The sequence below is a fragment of the Patagioenas fasciata genome, chromosome 17 (assembly GCF_037038585.1).
Source record: "Patagioenas fasciata isolate bPatFas1 chromosome 17, bPatFas1.hap1, whole genome shotgun sequence".
NCBI classification, from domain to species: domain Eukaryota; kingdom Metazoa; phylum Chordata; class Aves; order Columbiformes; family Columbidae; genus Patagioenas; species Patagioenas fasciata.
The window spans coordinates 11,213,687-11,231,600 of NC_092536.1; the positions used below are offsets into that span (position 1 = coordinate 11,213,687).

At 49.5% G+C, this 17,914-nt stretch overlaps 1 protein-coding gene across 1 annotated transcript in view; it reads right to left on the minus strand.

Annotated features, from left to right (window-relative positions):
* Positions 1-17,579, minus strand: part of TBX5 (T-box transcription factor 5) — a 63,600-nt gene extending 46,021 nt beyond the window's left edge. Inside the window, exon 1 of the mRNA XM_071815881.1 lies at positions 17,559-17,579. The gene's annotated coding sequence lies outside the window, so the exon portion shown is untranslated. The remainder of the gene's footprint in view (positions 1-17,558) is intronic.
* Positions 17,580-17,914: the final 335 nt, after the last annotated feature.

A 17,914-nucleotide genomic window follows, 5' to 3' on the forward strand; every position in this document is an offset into this window, starting at 1 on the left:
TCGAACTTTTATGACTGTAGTATCATTTACATTCGTAGGACACCCACAAATTTTGGGAGCCGCGGGAGTAGGAAGTGCAGGGGCAGCTGCAGCTCCCCCAGCCCCGCTCTGCGGACGGGAACCGCGTTAACCCGAGTTCTTGCGGGTGTCATGGGCATCGTAAAAGACATCGGGAGAAAAATACAGATTACGTGAATCACCTAAGCAGGTCCTAAGAAGTATTTTTATTCTCTTCAGAAATCGTTAAGTGAAAAAAAAAAATATCCACAGAAGGAAGAGAAAAGGGGACAAAAAGCAGTTTGTCCCATATAGAGACTTGCCCTTTGTGCCAGGGCTGGATGAGGCCGCAAGCTGTAAATCTCAGGGCCCTGTGCTCTGCGCGGCCGCGGATGGTTCCGCGGCAACAAGGTTGCAAGAGAAATCTGTTTCCGAGGGGCAGAGACCCACGGGTGTGAGGGGAAGGAGCAGTGAGATTTGCGAGCAGTGGAGCTCGGCCGCATCCTGCTGCCCGCAGCGTGGGGGCTCCAATTCTGGGGGGTGCAAGTAGCTTTCCCAGGGTGTTTTTCCACGCAAACAGAGGTGGGGAACGGGGCTGAGTATTTGGGTGAGAACAGATGCTGGTGTTACCATTCGGTTTGGTGAATTCGATTTTCTATGTTAAAGATATAAGTAGATTTGTACCTGTTGTACATCTATTGAGCGTTTGTGTTGGATACATGCTTGTCTATTTTGATCTAGGTAGAGAAGCGGTTGTGGGCACAGAAAATCCCGCTTTCACCTATTTGAGAAATTATTAGGAGCTCATTTTGTGCCTGACTGAGTTTTGGGATCTGTTTGGTTTGGGTTGGTTTTTTTATTGAGACAGACGTGTTTACCTGCTCCGGAGCCTGTCTGCAGGCTGCCAGCACGGGGGCTGGGGATTAATGCTTTTGCGAGTACATTTTAGACACTTCATACTTGGAAATCGTTCATTTCCAACGAATAATACTTTTTAGGGAAAGAAAAAGAAAGTCGATCAAATCTCAGCACAAAATCCTCCGGTGGTACCTGCGGAGCCGAGCCCGGTTTCCCCACCTCGGCTGCCGGGTGCGGGGCCCGCCAGCCTCCCCGGTCCGGAGCAGCCGCCGTTGAAGACAATACCTATTTTTTTGTCATTAATAACTCGTTTCTTTAAAAAAAAAAAATCTCGTTTGGATCCAAGATTGTTTTTTATTGTTCAGTTGGACAAGACGGAACACATGTTAGTTTAAGCAGGTTCATGAAATAGCTGTAAATCAAATAAAGTTTACGAGTTTAGCAGGAAATACTGAAAAAATGAAGAAAAAAAAATCCGCCGAGGCAGAGACCAGCGAAAATAGTTGGTGGAGTTTTGTCCTGCTCTGTGTTTCTCTCTGTTCTCTTGTGCATCTTGCCGATTAAAGGCCTCGAGACCCCGTGTTGGCGCCAAGTGGCATGTTATTAATCAGTTATCCCTAGGTTCAGTCCACATAAGAGAGAAATTTAATCACCAGAAACCAGACCCAACATAAAAGAGAAATCTAAAATCAATTCCCGCCCGTCCCCCCCCTCCGCCCCCCCCCCCCACTTCCCCACCTCCGAAGCGATCAGAACGGGCAGAAGCAATCAAGGTCTCGCTCCCTCTCCCTCTTAATTACAACGGGAGAACTGCAAACTTCTCTGAGCTTTACCCCGCTTTTGGAAATTAAAAGAAAAAAAAAAAGGGGGGGGAAAAACCCCAAAGGACCCGCCACAATGCAACAAGTTTGTCCTTGATCTCGCTATAAAAACGTGATAGGGGAGAAATATCCCAGGCGGAGCCTTTTATAATGGAAAGCGGGGGAGAAGGAAAATCACACTTATCGCTGTTAAAATGATCTTTGAAGGCTCTAGAGTAAGGGCCCATTGGGGAGGGGTCCCCCCACCCCAGATGCTGGTCGGGGTATCCAGCCCCCTCCAGCCTCTGCCTCCTTCCACCAGCCCAGGTTCCACTAGAGGGTGGGAAAGCTGGGCGAGATGGGGGGCGGTTCTCTCCCCAAAGCTCTGTCCCCCCGCTTTCTTCCAAGGCGTTTTGGGTGGGAATGTCCAGGTCTCGGTTAGGCCGTGTGGGTAGGAGCAGTAATTCTTGACCCTTCTCGCTGTCTCCGTGACAGGGCGGAGGGGAAGGTGCCTTCCTCCGGGAAGGGACCGGGGGTGACAGCAGAGGAGAAGGGACGCAAAGCATCCCATTCCTTCCCCCCAAAAGCCTCATTGAAACCTGAGGAAAGTAGAGCTCAGCTGCAGGAGGCACCTGGGCTCGGTCCCGCAGCTTCCACGCGTGTTTTGCGTGGGAGTAACACCCTCCACCCCCTCCGGGTTTCCACCCGCCTGCTGGACACGGCTGGGGCGGGGGTGGGAGGGTCGCGGTTGTCCCTCGGCTGCGGCTCCGAGCCCTGAAGGGCACACGGGGGAGGCAGACAGCCGCCCCGGAGCTATATTTGGAAAAGAATTTGGAAACCCTTCCAACAAATCTGTGCGAAAGGTACCGGCCCTATGGGAGAGGCTGCCCCGGGGGCTGCCCCTTCGCCTTGAGCCGCCCCCCCCCCCCCCCCAACTCCGAGGGCCACCTCGGTGTCAGTATCCTGCTCCGCACCCGCGAGTTTAATTCCTCGAAAGAAAAACGACGCAAGAAAAAACTGCGGTGCGAAGCTTTGTCTGCCCAAGCCCGAAGAGGCACAACTTCACGCTGGTCTATTCCCCTCCCCGATAGCCAAGGTTTAGCAAACACCCACCCCAACCATGTGTATTGAGGCATCGTGGAGAGTGCTAGTCAGATTTGCTTGTTCTGTCAATAATAATAATAATAACAACAACAACAACAACAACAGAAGGGGTTGTCCTATTGGCCTGGACCTTGTGGGGACAAGGGGTGAGGGACATGCACTGCCTCTCCGCTCTTCTCCCACCCCGAGGCCCCGCCTGAGCAAACCTGCATAGGGTATTTTAACGAAAACCGTGGTTTTCACCGTATTTTTCTCTCCACCAACAGCCCCTCAAAAACCTAGAAAGCACTGATTTGATTCGGGTGGCCTGATGGGTTGCTTTTTCCCCCCTCCACGCTTTATCTGCTCGTTTTCCTACAGCCCAAATAGACTGGAAACCACAGAGAAAATAATCAAAGTGCAGCATGTTTTCCCACAGTAGGAATGCATGTTAGCACTCTCTCCACGTCTTGATCCGCTGTTTGCCTGTGGGTATCCATACGGAGATGCCTTCAGATGCAGATGCACAGATGCAGAATGCGTTTGGGTGTCCAGAAAACACCCAGACCCACGGACGTGGGAACCCACGACCTCGGGGTGCGGCTGTAAGTGAGAAAGGCTGCATGGATCTGATCATTTCGATATAAACAGATATAAACAGGAAGATGCGTGCATAAACAAGCACAGAGCCGACTTCTACCCACTAGCATCGGTGGATTTGTCTGCGCCCCGTGGATTCATCGTGCTTAGAAAACGCACAGGCACAACACCCACCCGTGCCCGTGGGTGCTCCTTCCCCGCTCAGGCCATCAGCGTTGCCCTAATAACTCCTCGGCTTCTCTACAGCCTGGCCGACACCCGGCACGAAGCCTGGGAGAAGAGTGTAAAATCAGAAGGAAAGGCAAGATTTGGGGAAGAAGCGGGACCCTGCGGGTGAAAGGCCCCCCCCGCCCTGGGCAGGCTGAGGGAAGGGGAGCGGGTGGGCTCCGGGAGGAGGAGGGAAGAAGGTTTGTTCTCCAGCAGAAAATGGTTTTCCAAAAAAACCCCTCGCTGTCAAGCGCATCCGTAATCCCTCCTCTGCCTCCCCCCTCCCGGTTCCCGCAGCTGGGCGGCGTAGGTAGCTCCAGATAAGTGAAAGTGGTATTTTTATAGGCTGATAAAAGAGACTTATCTCGGCTTTCTCGAATCTGACAAAGATTCCCTAATTGGTCATTTGCCCACAGCAGCTTCCACAGCCCGGGGCCCGGCAGACGCTATTTTCAGCCACCAAAGGGGGTGCCGCGCCCCCAGGACCCCGCTCGGCTGCTGCTCCCCGGGTTGTTCCCTTCCCAAATCTCTCCAATTCGCTCCTGCTCCTTCCCACCCACCCGCACACATTGAGGATGGGGAAACTCCACATCCCCAGACGAGGGCACAGCCCTGGGGACCCTCCGGAGCGGCCGCCGAGGGGATTTGGTCTCGGGGGAGACATTTCCAGCCCCATTTCTCCACAGGAATCACCCCCTCGGGACTGCCCGCCGACGAGGGTTTGTCCCCGCAGCCCGGTCCTGATAACCACCCTCCATGTCTTGGCTGAGAACGCCCACAAACTGCTTATTAGGTCTTTTTGCGACACCAAAATACGTTTTATCAGCTGGAAAAAATCTCCCATCATGTACAAATGTGCATGCAAACAGGGTAAAAGCTTTCTCCTAGGGAGACATAGTAGGTGGGGATGCACACAGTTTTGCACCCATCCTGCCTCGTCTAACCCACTGAGTGCTAAGATTCAAGAGAAATTAAATCCCCAGGATTGAACACAAACAGCAAAGTGGGGTCACCTCCTTCTCCCATGGCTTCCCAGGGAGCCCGGGTCCCCCTGAAACACGCTACATCCATCTTACCACCAGAACCATGCATCAACTGAGATTTTGTTTTCCCCTCCAACACATTTTAGTCACCAGGCTACCAAAAAGTACCCACCAAAGCACAGAGGAAACGCATTTCTGAACATCCGGACCTCACAGTCAGCTCGCATCGCAAGCCTTCAAGGAAGCCGGGAAGTATGTCGCCTGCTAAACTTATTTCTCATTTTCCTCTTTTTTCTTGCTTTTTTTTTTTTTTTTTCCTGGGGAAGGGGGAAGGGACTCGGGGATTAACAGCCCATCTGACCTACCAGTGGTGTATGCACATGAATCAAACACAATCAAAGGCCCCAGTGTCAGCATTAGCTTGACCCCAATGACTGGCTCAGGGCTTGGTGCACAGCAAGGCCTGCTCTGGCCAGAGCAGCAGAAACCTTCCCCCAGGTTATTAATGCCTGTTGAGGGCTCTGCCCAGCCCATTGGGTTGGAGTTACAGCTGCCTCAGGCACAGGGTCCATGAGGATGGACCCAGCTCTGCCCCACCACAGCAACATCGGCAGGATGGTCCTGCTCAATTGAGTCAAAAACAGGTCTCACCACCTTAAACCATCCGCTCAAAATCACAGAAGAAGGAAGATGGGTAGAGTTTTAGAGTTTAGTATTTTTTTTTTTTCTTTATGCTCATGTCTTTTGTCTTTCCACAACCTTTTGGATATGATTTCCCTTGAGTGGTTTTAGAAGGAGAAGCAGCTGTTCACATCCCATTGGAGCCTCCGCAGCCAGCAGCATGGGGCAAGGCCAAGCGCCGTGGGAAGAGGCAAAGTCCCGGACCCACTCTGCAGTGATTTGGGACCCACATCTTGGCAAACACGCTCCAGACTTGGCCTTGAGGCTCAGCGGGTGCTGAAGCATGGAGGAACTGAACTTAAAGTCCAGACAAATGCCCCACGCTCTGTTCATGGATCTTCATAAACAGGAGCAGCACCTGAGCACATCCTTTAATACTTGGGGCTTTTTTCCTCTAGAGAGAGGAACAAAGAGGAGTGCATCATTTAGTTCCTAAATCAAATCTCCAGCAGGAAAGTGATTTGTCTTTAGGAGTTGATTTTCATATGAGTATTTCAGAAAATAATCCTTCATCCCTCTTTTCAGTGAACTTTTCCCACACCTAAAAGGGACACATGAATTAGAAAGTCCTCATCAGGAGGGAAATCCTTGCAGTCCTTGGTGTGTAGGATCAGTCTCCAAAGGGGATGTTCATGGTCCTGTCAAAGTTTCAAGCTCACCCTCCATTTAAATGTCATTTCTAATGGAAATAGTGTAACCTCTTCTTCTCCCCACCTAGTCCAACCTGGGCTATTTTTATTTCTTCCATGCACAGTTTAACTTAACATTGACTTGTGCTTTTAACCTGCTGCCTTCCAAATATAGATAAAGTCCTCCTATTAAAAAAAAAGATGCCAAGACTCTCCCAGCAACACTCAGCTCTACAACTTCAACAGGATACCTGTCATTAAATCTTGTTATTTTATTTTTTGCAGCACCTGAGGAGGGAGGGCTCACATGGCAAGTGGGGTGGTTAGGGGTCTGGCACCCAGATCTGAGCATGGACCACACTCCTCCTCACCAGGGATGAGAAAGGAGCCTGAAGCAAGGCTCCTATCAAACTCAAGTTGCCAGAAAGCTTAGCATGCTCAGAAACTAGCCTGAGCTTCCCGAGAGTGAACGCAGAGGAAGGCTGGCCCTGGATGTCCACCCGGAGCAGATTCAGGGCCAGAAAGAAGCGTGAAGTTGTGGCTGCGTGAATCAGTTACTCTGTCTTGGATCATCCCTGCTGGTCAGCCAGGTGTGCTGGAAACACCGCTGCTCACAGTGCTCCCTATGCCAAAGCTCTTCTGCCACCGGATTCCAGAGGAGCAGCAGACTGCTGGATCGCAAACAGCAGCCACTGCCCAGGCTGCCTGCAAACCACCCTCCTGGGGCTAGAGAGGGTCCTCAGCACAGCCAAAATAAAGACAACATCAGCTCCTCAGCACAGCCAAAATGGAGACAACGTCACCGGGATGGAGCAGGGAGGGCAGATTCACACATGGCACATGCCAGGGCTGCAGGGCTAAGAGCTCCCCCTAAGGAAATCCCATACCTGGGGTCTTCCCAGCTTGTCCTCCCATGGCTGCACTCAGGAGTGCCTTGCAGCACCCACGGAGCTGGAAATATTTGTTCCCTGAACACATCATTGTCACAACCCTAATCAAGAGAGTTAGGTGTCCGCTTCAACCTCAGTGCAATGCAAATACCTGCATTTCTGATGGTTTTTTTGAAACCTTGGGAGGAAAAGCTGTTGCTCATCCTGTTTGGTAGCTTCTGAACTGGTTGGGTGGTGTCTGTGCAGTCCCTAGTGCACGAGTGTCCTTATTACACCGTGCAGCCTCAGGGCCAGCAGCACGTTGTCCCACACTCACAAACGGTCCCAGAGCAGCACCCTGGGGAGATGGGTCATGATCCTCCCCAAACAGTAACGGCAACATCTCTGGTTGTCAGACACCAGGCAGGAAAGTCCAACACCAACTGCTCTGTTCAATTTTGGGCCATATTTTTTAAAAACTATGGACCTGTCTGTAAAACGGCAGAGCAGTTTGATGTCTTTCTCGATGCCATTACTTAGTACTAAGGTCTTGGGTTAGGACAAGGACTTTGAGATCCCGAGGTGGGCTCATCCCTCGTGGAAACAGGGGGCTTCAGCATCACACAACCTTGCAAAAGGATGTAAGAGAACAAGTGAATGTCTATTTGCTCCCTCCCAGTTCCACTCTTAATTCCATCCAGAGCACAGAGCTGGCTACGTTTTAAGGTTGGAAACTCAGCAGTCTTCTAATTTCGGTAAGTCTTACTGGCAGACGCTCTAAAATCCATCTGTTTCTCCAGACACAGTTAAACTGCAGCCTAGATAGCTCTGACTGCAATTGCTGCTGTAACCGAGTCAAATCAAAGGGAACGGAGATGGAAACGAGAGAAACTGGGTTGGGACTGCAGGAAACAGAAGCTAATTTGCCTTGAGAACAAATCCTTCAGTATCTGTTAGTTAGATTTAAGTGGCACTTAGGACTTTTACAAGCCCTGTGCATCAGAGAGGATTTCATCGGAGGAAGAGAGTAGCTGCATTATGCTAGATCAGCCACAATGGATGTACCAACCCTGCGCAAGGTTCCTCAGGCCAGGACCTTGACTAAACCCTCTGAAAAGCTTTGTCCTGCTTTCAAAAGACTGAGATTGATTAGAAGCCATAAATTCAATAATTCAATATACCACAGCTGTCTGGGGACTCTGGCAAGGAAAGGAAAGAAAAAGCAGCTCAAGCTAAGTAATGCCTCTTTCCCCAAGAAACCTGGGGTGTCTCCAGAAGGTTCTCCATCTAGCACCAGTCAGGTTGTGGTGGGATGGAGGTACCTCACTCGTCACAGCACTTCTGCAAAAAAGCTAGAGCCTTCCCATTTCTCCTTCTACGGGAAGTCCTTAGCACACATTTGGCGCAGTTTACAGGATGATGATGACAATGTGTTTCTCCTAAATAAAATCCATTTTTAAAGAGTACATGTGCAATTACTTTGAGTTTTGGCCTGTATTCAGGAAAGAATTTCCCCCCGGGTCAGATTTGGCAGGGACTGGTAAGGTTTTCTTGCTTTCCTCTGTAGGGTGGGCCATGGTCCACTTCCTAAGATCATCTGGACATTTTCACCTAACAATTTCCCTGCTACTGCCGGGACCCGGGACACTGGCAATGCCCTTGATCTCTCCTGCATGTTTGAGTTTTTGTGGCTTTTGGTCTTTTGTACTAGCGGTCTTAAATTTGTTATAGGGTGTTGGGAAGTGTTTTATGGCCTGCGGCGTATGCAGTGGATGTTCTGGGGACCCCTCTGGATTAAGCAGCTATTACATGGTCACCTGTAATTGTGAGCGCCTGCACTTGATGAGGCAGGTGGTCTCTCCTCTTGCTCTGTCACCCCTCCCTTATCTTCCAGTAGCAGAGCTCTGACATCCAACAACACAATTACGCTCCCAGTGCAGTCACACGTGACATCTCCCCTTTCTCTTAGTGGAAGTGTCATGCTTATAAACCAAGGTGATTTGGGATATTAGGATAATAAACAAGGTGAAAGTTCCAAGACTTCAAAATGATGAAAACTGGGCTCTGCTCCTGTCTTGCTACTGATTGAATGGGACTCCCCCCCTCCTTCAAACCCCTCAATTAGACATTTAGACCATTCTGGTTACACCGAGCTCCCTCTGAAGTCAAAAGAAAGGTGTTTTAGCTAGTCCTAAGACACCTCCCTGCAATAGCAGGGTTGGCTTGCCCTTACCCATCCACCACTAACAAAGAGAGCCTAAACAACCAGCTTAAACTAAATATCTGCTTTTTAGATCTCTTAGGTCTGATGAATATATGTGATGAGCTTAGTGCTGTGAGTCTGACCTTGGCTGGTTCCCCAGCACTCCTGCAGAGCAGGCGACCAGGACAAACCCATTCACATCAGGTACAAGATTTTTGAAACCAAACAGGCACAGCACAATGCCTCCCACTCTGTGACACAGGGGTATGTATCTGGGTATAAGTTTCACCCCTGGTTATATCATTAAGGTCTCCATGTAGACAAAGTAGGACAGATACTGCTATTGCCCTGGTTGTTTCCAAAAGCGGAAGGTAACAGAAATAAGAGACATCCTACATGGCAAGTCAGTCCTAAGTTGCTAAATTTCAGCCTAGGCAAACATGATGCCTGTGGATCAGGAAAGTTTTATGGATGAGGCATCATCCTGAAGCTCCTACCTGCCTGGTCCGAGCGCTTCTGCTACTCACGGCTCAGTTGCCTCTCACAGACAGCAGCGATTTTCTTTAAAACTCCTTTGGACCCCTCCACTTCCCCATCTAGAGAGCACATAGCTTCAGGATCACCTCTAGAAACACAGCATACCCTATGGATGGAATTGCTGATGCTAAGCTGTAGGCCTTGCTTGGGATCAAGGGGTCTGTGTGCTCAAGTCCTCGACCATGTCCTGAGCTCCATTTCTACAAACACGCTCTGCACAGATGAGAAGCCTGGTCTGAAGCTGGCAACAGAAACACCCCCTCCTGCTACCAGATCCAATGTGTAGCACAGATATGTTTCCCCCAATCCTCCAAAGAGAAAAACAAACAGGCATACAAATTCCAAAACATTAACTACTCCCCAAATTACTCAGACTACTACTAATTAGTGTAAATTTACAGCAGCTGCACTACTGGAAGTGAGCTCAGACTTTAGCCTTGGAAATTACTAGGGAGTATAATTTTCTACAGTTTTTCTGAACTTATAGGAATCTCCAGGAATGTTCCAGTATACTAACTAACTTCACCAGCATTTCTAAGCCTTCTTTATTCTGCTCACACTGGAGTAACCATGAAGCTCACAGGCATGAAATCCACAGATGCATTCCCTCTCAAAGCCTCCTGTACACAGAAAATTCAGCGACGTGTGTCCAGAGAACCACGTAGGAGAGGGTGGGGAGCTCTCTAGCCTGATTCCTTACACCTCGTTCATCAGCTCTTACTGATCAGTGCAGATCAATGCTGAGGGCTTTGGAGGAGTTCATCATGTTTGGATTTCGTCTCTCGGTTTCCTGGTGGAATTGCCGAGCGGTGATTTTCTGTGTGCGTTATGAAGGCTTGGTCTCGGCAGAATACGATGCAATGCATTTTTTTCTGGCAGGACAAGCTCTAGATCTGTTTGTCACTGTTCTTTAGGAAGGGGGTCTGGATAATACAAACCTTGAGTACCAGTCTGAGTTTAGAGAGTTCATTGGGCTTTTCTATCATCCACCTGCCTTAACATCTATGTGTCTCAGCAAGACTGCAGAGCTTCTGCAGTAAGTAAAATATAACCATCAATCTACTACAACATTGACTGGTGCAGTATTTTGCTACATTGAGTCACCAGCTATTACAATCTAGCAGACTTCCCTTCCTGAGCAATTCTCACACGTCCAGATCCCAGTTTCCGCTCCAGAACTGGAGATAAGATCATAAATAGCTTATGTGCGCTTAAAGAATTGATACTACAGTAAGAGCAGGTAGGCAGACAGGTAGACAGGCAGACAGACATGATGATAAGCCATACATCTGGCATGTAAGTATCTGGCATGTAAGTGGAATTACCATTCCCCAGCCAAGTTTCACGCTTTGGGGAGTTGTTTTGACGTGCTGTCAATGCCGCACCAGAATAACCTGATTTATTTCCCTCCTTCTCTTTGAAAAGGTCTATTCGGTGCCATTTATTTTGCACTCACTTACTCGCCATCCTATCAGGAGGTGGGAGGTCAGAGGGGTCACTCCTAAGAGAGTATCACGTTCTGTACAAAATAGAGAAAATGCTGTAAGTTAGTGGGAAGGGAAGAATTCATGCTGGGGCCTCCTTTCAGCCTCTGCTCTCCCACAGTGGGCTCATATACCTCTTCCCTTCCCACATCCTTGCTCTTCCTTTCAGATGGAAAAGCCAGTACCGGTATTGCTCCTATCCCCCCAGCAACAATCCCTCTCCCCAAGGAGCCTGCTTCAGTTTTGCTTCATTTACGCCTCTGCCGAGCCTTGGCTGGGAATTCTCAGGGCTCCCATCTCTATCCGTCCTCCCCGTACTGCACAATAAAATCCTTTCGTTTTTTTCTGTCTATGTATATAAAATAGATGTTGAGTCCCAAGTGGCCATAAGTGGAACTGAAGGCACAGCAGTAGAAGAGAGGTGCATTGCTCATCTCAACAGGGATCGTTACAACTGACTAAAGCGTTTTTAAGGCAGAAAATACACAGCAAATGCCTATATTGACATCAACACACTTGTAAACACGGCACTAGTGCCTGGTGCCCAATTCATGTGTCAACGGTCACTCTGGCTTTGCTTTGAGATAGCAAACCTCTCATCCCTCCAAGCCCATCTCAACCAGAAAAGGGACAGAGTTTGACAAGAGCTGCCCAGGCCTCTGTCCTATGGAAACAAAAATATTGTTGTGGCACCAGATCTGCTGCCGAGACATTTGGAACCCACAAACCCCAGCAGCAGAAATGGTGATCAAAATGCAGTAATTTGGGAGGCAAACAACAGAAGAGAGAAAGCACAAGTACAGGACCTTTTTCTTCTTCTGGAACATGACATGGGTGGACAAGTCTGGTGCAAGAGTGGAAATAGAGGCTGATGGATTCATCTGGAGGAGAAGGAGCAGCCCAAGGAAGCAGAGAGCACAGGCAACCATCCAAGGCACTGGACTTGAGCAGCAGAAGCTCAGACCTGCTCGGTAGCAAGGCAGGATCTCCCTCCCACGGAATAACGCCTGTTTTATCACTGCCTCCCGCACACAACCAGCCTTTCGTGCTCTTTTCTCAACAGTTACATCGGTCAGGAATATTGTCTATATGTCTTGTGAGCGCAACTAAAGCTCTACCAGAACAATTTTAAGCAGAGACTCTTCAGCTGGCACCTTGGCTTTGTTTAGTTCATTAGTTAAGGAACATCTAAGCTCAGTACTAGGGAGTGACTGGCCCGGGCATTAGATCATGGAATAACACGAGTTTCATGTGCAGCTGAGAGCCAACACTTGACACCTGCCTTCTTCCATCCTCACAGCGCGAAACTACTGCCACTCCAGCCTATGGGTCCCCATTCAGTTAATCACCCTCACACTTGATAGCTACTGCCTGTCCTGATGTTTCCAAACACATGAACCCACTCCCCTGGTCCTCTAACGCAGAGACGTGAGCGTTACACTTGCCACATCGCGTGTGTCTCAGAAATCAGGAGAGCACTGGAAGAATTATGTATGGTTGAGATAAGCACAGAGGCAAAGGACAGACCTTTATGCAAAGGTCTCCTTCCCACCAGGCTGAGCCAGCAGCAAAAGAGAAGAGGCAACGCCATTGTCTCAAAAAAATCATTTAAAAAAAAAAACAACAGTCACAAATAGAAAGCAAATATTATTAGGAATAATAGTAGCACCCCAGAAGCAGCGATCAAAGAATCCAGGATCATGATCTAAGGTAACATAAAAATAGCAACAAAGTCCAAGGGAGAAAAGGGAGATATTTCTAGCACGCACACTGCAGAATTCCCTCTGGAAATGCAGATGAGTTTGCTTCATTTCCTCTTTAGCTTTTGTTGAAATATCAAACAGCATAAAACCCCTCTTTTTGCATTGAGAATACAACTGTTGAGTGTATAAGCTTTCTCCACATCACATTAGGCACATTTCCATTCAGCAACCAGCCTCTTTTGCCTCCCTTTCCTACTTCCAAAAAAAAAAAAGACAGACATCTGAACTAAGAAGCTGGTTTTGACAGTCCTTTATTTGCAAATCTGCTTGTCTTTCAAAAGCATTTTAGCTAGGAAACTCCACTAAATGAGAAAACAAAGCTCTCACCAATTCCTGCATCTGTCTAGAGCAAGGACTGCCCCAGAGGAGGAACGGAGCTGGGCCAGGAGGCTCTCTCCTCCTGTTCCCCGCTGACATGCCCTCTTTTCCCTTTCCCACCATTCAGTCTGAGCTCTTCCACATCCTTATTATTTAAAATCCAGCTGCTTTTCTAGTATCTACTACCCAGACCTGTTTCCTCTTCCACTCACAGAGTGATTCTCCCAGAGCTGCGTAAGGACCGTTTTCTATTTGGTGTTTTCCTCTTAAATTAATGCAGTAGCTAGGTTAAGAAGGGAAAAAAAAGGACAGAATGTCAGATGAGCTTGTAAATGAGCTTTCAGGCCATAAATTGAGAACCAAGACTGACAACCAATGCTGTAAACCAGAGAAAGGCTGAGGGAAAGGTGGGCAGCCTTTCTCACAGATACACAGACCAAGGAACAGGAGGGGATGATGGCCACATTGTGATAAACAAGCTGGTTGTGATCCCCAAACCAGGCTTTTGGAGATGAGACTTAAATAAATATTTCAATGCCCTTCTTAATTGCTCTTTTTATTCCCACATTTTAGTTACCTCAAATGGAGTGTGTGAAGGGATTAGTAAAATAACGCTTTCCTTTGTTAACCTTTCTGTCTGCATTTTGCTGCTCTGCCAAGATCTGACACTCTCCAAAACAAACAGAAAATACGTGAACTAAGACTTGGTCAGCTCCACAAGGTGTTGAAACGGGAGTGGTGCAAAAGTGCTCGGTTGCCTTAACTTGACGGATGGGAGAGAACATCCCCAGAATTCCCATTACAGTATCTTTTCTGGTTGCAATCGATACTGTGGGACTAAGAGAGTCACAAGATCTTTCCATGTGTGACTTTGTACAGTTTTCTGCAGCTCAGAGGCTGTGTCCTGTTTCTTGCAGTACAGCGGGGCTGCTGAAACTCTCAGAGGGACTGGAAGCGCAATGCTTCTTGCAATGCTCCAGCTATTTACCTTGGATCATTTGGGATGCGCGGAGGATATCTTAATAGCCTGAGCAGGGTTCCCTGCCTTGCTACCTTGTTTTAAGCCCTGCTGCCATATGCTGAAGTGTATCATTGAGGCAGCTCCAACAGCATAATCAGCTTTTCTAACGTATTTATGTGAGAGCAAATCTTGCTGTAGGGACATTGTGGCCCCAGGTGTGGAGGACGTGGTGTGCGAGGTCACTTGTGGCTGAGATGTTGTCTTCAAGATGACCTTCCCTGTTAAATTGTGGGTCTGTGGAGAAGCAGTGACAAGGAGAATGATCCCAAGGGTGATGGTGTGAACACAGTCCAGCCCCTGAGTCCTGTGATAAGAGGAGAAGGGACCACTGGGTGTTTGTCTGCTTTCTTGCAGGGTGACAGCAGTGTCCTGGGCACATGGGGTGTCTCAGTCCTGCCAAGGAGAAGACACGTGCTCTCCACCTGAACTTGGGGAAGGCTGAAGAGTTTCCTGCCATGAGCCCTCACCATCCTGGTGGCATCTCAGCCTGCTTTACCCACCTCCATCTCTCAGGCACCAGCGGGATGCATTGCAAGAGGAACGGGGCAGCAGCAAGACCACCTCACCCAGGGCTGTTTTCCACCCTCCTCCCCACTTCATATTTCCATCACAGCCCCATTTCTCACCAGTTTGCTTTTCCTTGCAGGGAGGGAAAGGGCAAAAAGTGAGTCTCAATCCCCAAACCCCAAGATCCTTCCGAGCGCTTTCTCCTGCCACAGAAAATCTCTTCATCATTCCCGAGATTAACATAAAAGCAGCTAAGGTTAATATCAGAGAAGCCAAACTGTAAACTAAGAATTATGCTTTAGCCTAAATAAATCATCGCCTTTGAGACCGGGTCTGTGACCAGGTGTGGAGAGGAGGCTCTGGGGAGGGCTGGTACCCCCAGGGGCTGGGAGCAAGGGGATGCAGGGGCCCAGCACCCGGAGGTCTCATCCAACTCGCTGGGACCAACCTTCTTGTTGCGCCCCAAGGGAGCCTGCCATGACTTTGGGGGGATCCTGGGGGAACCCCAACCTTTGGCAGCCCCAAGCTGCTTGGCAAAGCCTCCTCCTCAACCCCAGGATCGCTTCCTCTCTCCCTGCGGGAAATACCCCCCTAATGATTCCCCTGCCGCCTTGCTCTGCAGTTTGTCAGGCCGGCTGACTTCAAGCCATCCTGCATCTGTTTCGCCTAGAGAGACGCGCTCGTCTACATTTTAATAAACCCTATAATTTACACATTTCCCTCATACCCTATAATTTCACCACCCCGAGACACGGCAAAAGGGAGAAAGCACAGAGCTGGGAGCAGCTCGTGGAAAGCACTGCCAGAGAATCAAGAAATAAGTAGAGGGCTTAAATCTGCAGCAGTAAAATAATCCAGGGGAGGGAGCCAACAATGACTGAAAAATAAACATCTCCCCCTGCAAAAGCCCGCAGCCAGCCCCGCTGCTCGTGGACCGGCACTGCCAAGAGATCGGGTGCGCTGGGAAACGCTCCTGGGGACTCCAGGAAAAAAACACTGATATGGGTTATATGGACCCCTTTTATAAGGCAACTGTTAGCAGTAACTAAGTTTAAATTTATATGTTCAATAAAGTCTCTTTTTTCCCCCCTTTTCCAAATGCCAGAACCACTCGAGGAAGCCGACACACGCTTCCCATTTGAAAATGTGTTATTTGACCATTTTTATTCTCTGCTTTTGTTCTCGGGGCTGCAGCCCCTCCAAAGGCGAAGGGGGGCATTTCTGCGCCGAGATCAAAGCGGCCCTGTGTATACACACACTCGCGCAAATTATGTATTTGTGATCAAGTAACGCAGCATCAGGAAAAGCTAGACGGGCATGTGGGAGAGTGAGATATTTACACAGGCCTGGCCAGAGGCAGAGGCATTATTTTAAGTGTTTTTCACCGCTGCCAAGTCATCTGTTCACATATATGTGTGCACGCGTAAAGATGATGGAGAGACCAGCTCACCAGAGCCAGGAAATTCAGCATTAACCCCCCCCCAATTCCCTGATATATCCTGCCCAGGCTCCTGACACGCTCCAAACCTGTGTGTGTCCTCCCTGCTTAGCTCATGTCATGATGATGGTGCAGTTCAGGGTCCCTTTCACAGCGAGTCACGATCCCGTGTGAACCGGGACCACTTCACAACACACATCGGCCCCTCTCGCTTCCCCAGCGTAGCTTTATGGCTCACATAAAGGGATATATATATTTCCCCTATAAAGACACAGTTTAACCAAAGGATCTCGTGCTTTTTGGCATCGAGGAGAATATCCAAAAAAAAAAAAAAAAAAAAGGACAAAAAGAGAAAATAATCTGGGCTGCACTGTGGGCTCCTCAAATGGGAAACAAAATGCTATTGCTTGAGTTTTGGGGCAGAAAGAGTAAAAAGCAGAGGGGGAAGGAGGAAGGACTGAGGAATGTGGGATCTGCTGGGGTCCCAAGACCCCCAGTTCTCCCCACCTGTGTATGAGGTTATTCCCTCCTGCCCACACCTGACTGCATCAGAATGAAGAGAAAAGCGCCCCCGGGGGCCGGGAGCACCCAGGTGAGCACTGCTGCCCGTCCTTTGGGTGCATGAGGGGACCCCATCCAGGGGCACCCCAGGGAAGAGGAAAAGACAAGCAAGAGAGAAGCCAAGTCTGGCAGCCTGTTCACAATGTAAAATCACGATAAAAGCGACACTGAAATTACTTCAAACCCAAGCCGGGGCAGGAGAGGAACCTCGGATTGACTCAAAATGTCCTTTTCTAGGCGGGTGGCTGCAGGCCGGCCAGAGGGGACGACGGCGGGCCGGGTAAAGGTCCCCCGGGGACCTGTAAAGCAGAAAGTCTTTCCTCTGCGCCAGCACGAAGCTTAAGAGGCGCAGAAACGGCGGAGCAGCTCCAAAATACGGTGCAAAAGCGCAGCGCCCCGGGGCCTTAGGAAATGGGGAGACCCTCCCCCGCAACCCCAGGGCGAGGAAGGACCCCTTGCGGGGGGCGGAAGGGCACCCCGACCCGCAGCAGTCCTGTACCCCCTCCCTCTGCCCCCCAATTGTTCGTGGCAAGGAGATGTAGCCCCCGAGATTGCGGAGCATCCCCCGGCTGCGGGGCTTCTCTCCCCACCGCCGCTTCTCCCTTCTCCTTCCACTCAATCTGCATTATTATTAGCAGTATTTTATCCTAGGAAAAACAAACGGCTCCCTCCCTTCCCACCACACACCGGGGGGGTAAAGGGTGGCAGGCCCAGATAACAAAGCAGCTGGTGTGGAACGAAGTTGTAAGGAAATAATTGATATGTAATAAGGCTGAGTGAATCTATCCCAAAGAAAATATTGCGTAAGCGGTTATGATTAAACATGCCCGGGCGAAAGGCGCTCTCATAAAGGAGTAATGGAGCTAAGGAAACAAATGATCATTGGGAATGTTAAACACAGAGGGGCATTTCATCACACAAACATAAATTCAGCTTGAAAGAGACTTAAGGAAAAAAAAAAAAAAGAAAGAGAAAAAGCAAAAAAGCCCCCCTCTCCATCCCACCTCCCCCCGCATTACCCTCAGGTTGTGCGACGGCCGCCGTTTGAAGATGTTGGCAGCGCGGTGGGGGCGGTGGGACACCCCGCTGGCAAGGGAGGGCCCGATCCTGCTGCATGGGTTTAGAGTCGGAGCAGACTCTAAGAGTCCCCAGCCCATGGGAGGAACCCTCCCTTCCACCCTCTCTCTGGGCTTCGAACCGCGAGTCGGGGCCCGATCCTTCCTCCTACCGCCGGTGAGGAACCGCAGTGCTGCCTCCATTCCCCGCTGCCCGATATTCCCTCCCACACGAAGGGATATACCCAACCGGGCAGAGCATCCCTTACTCCTACCACATCCCAGGCCTTCCTCCATTTTTATTTTTCTTCTAAAAAAAA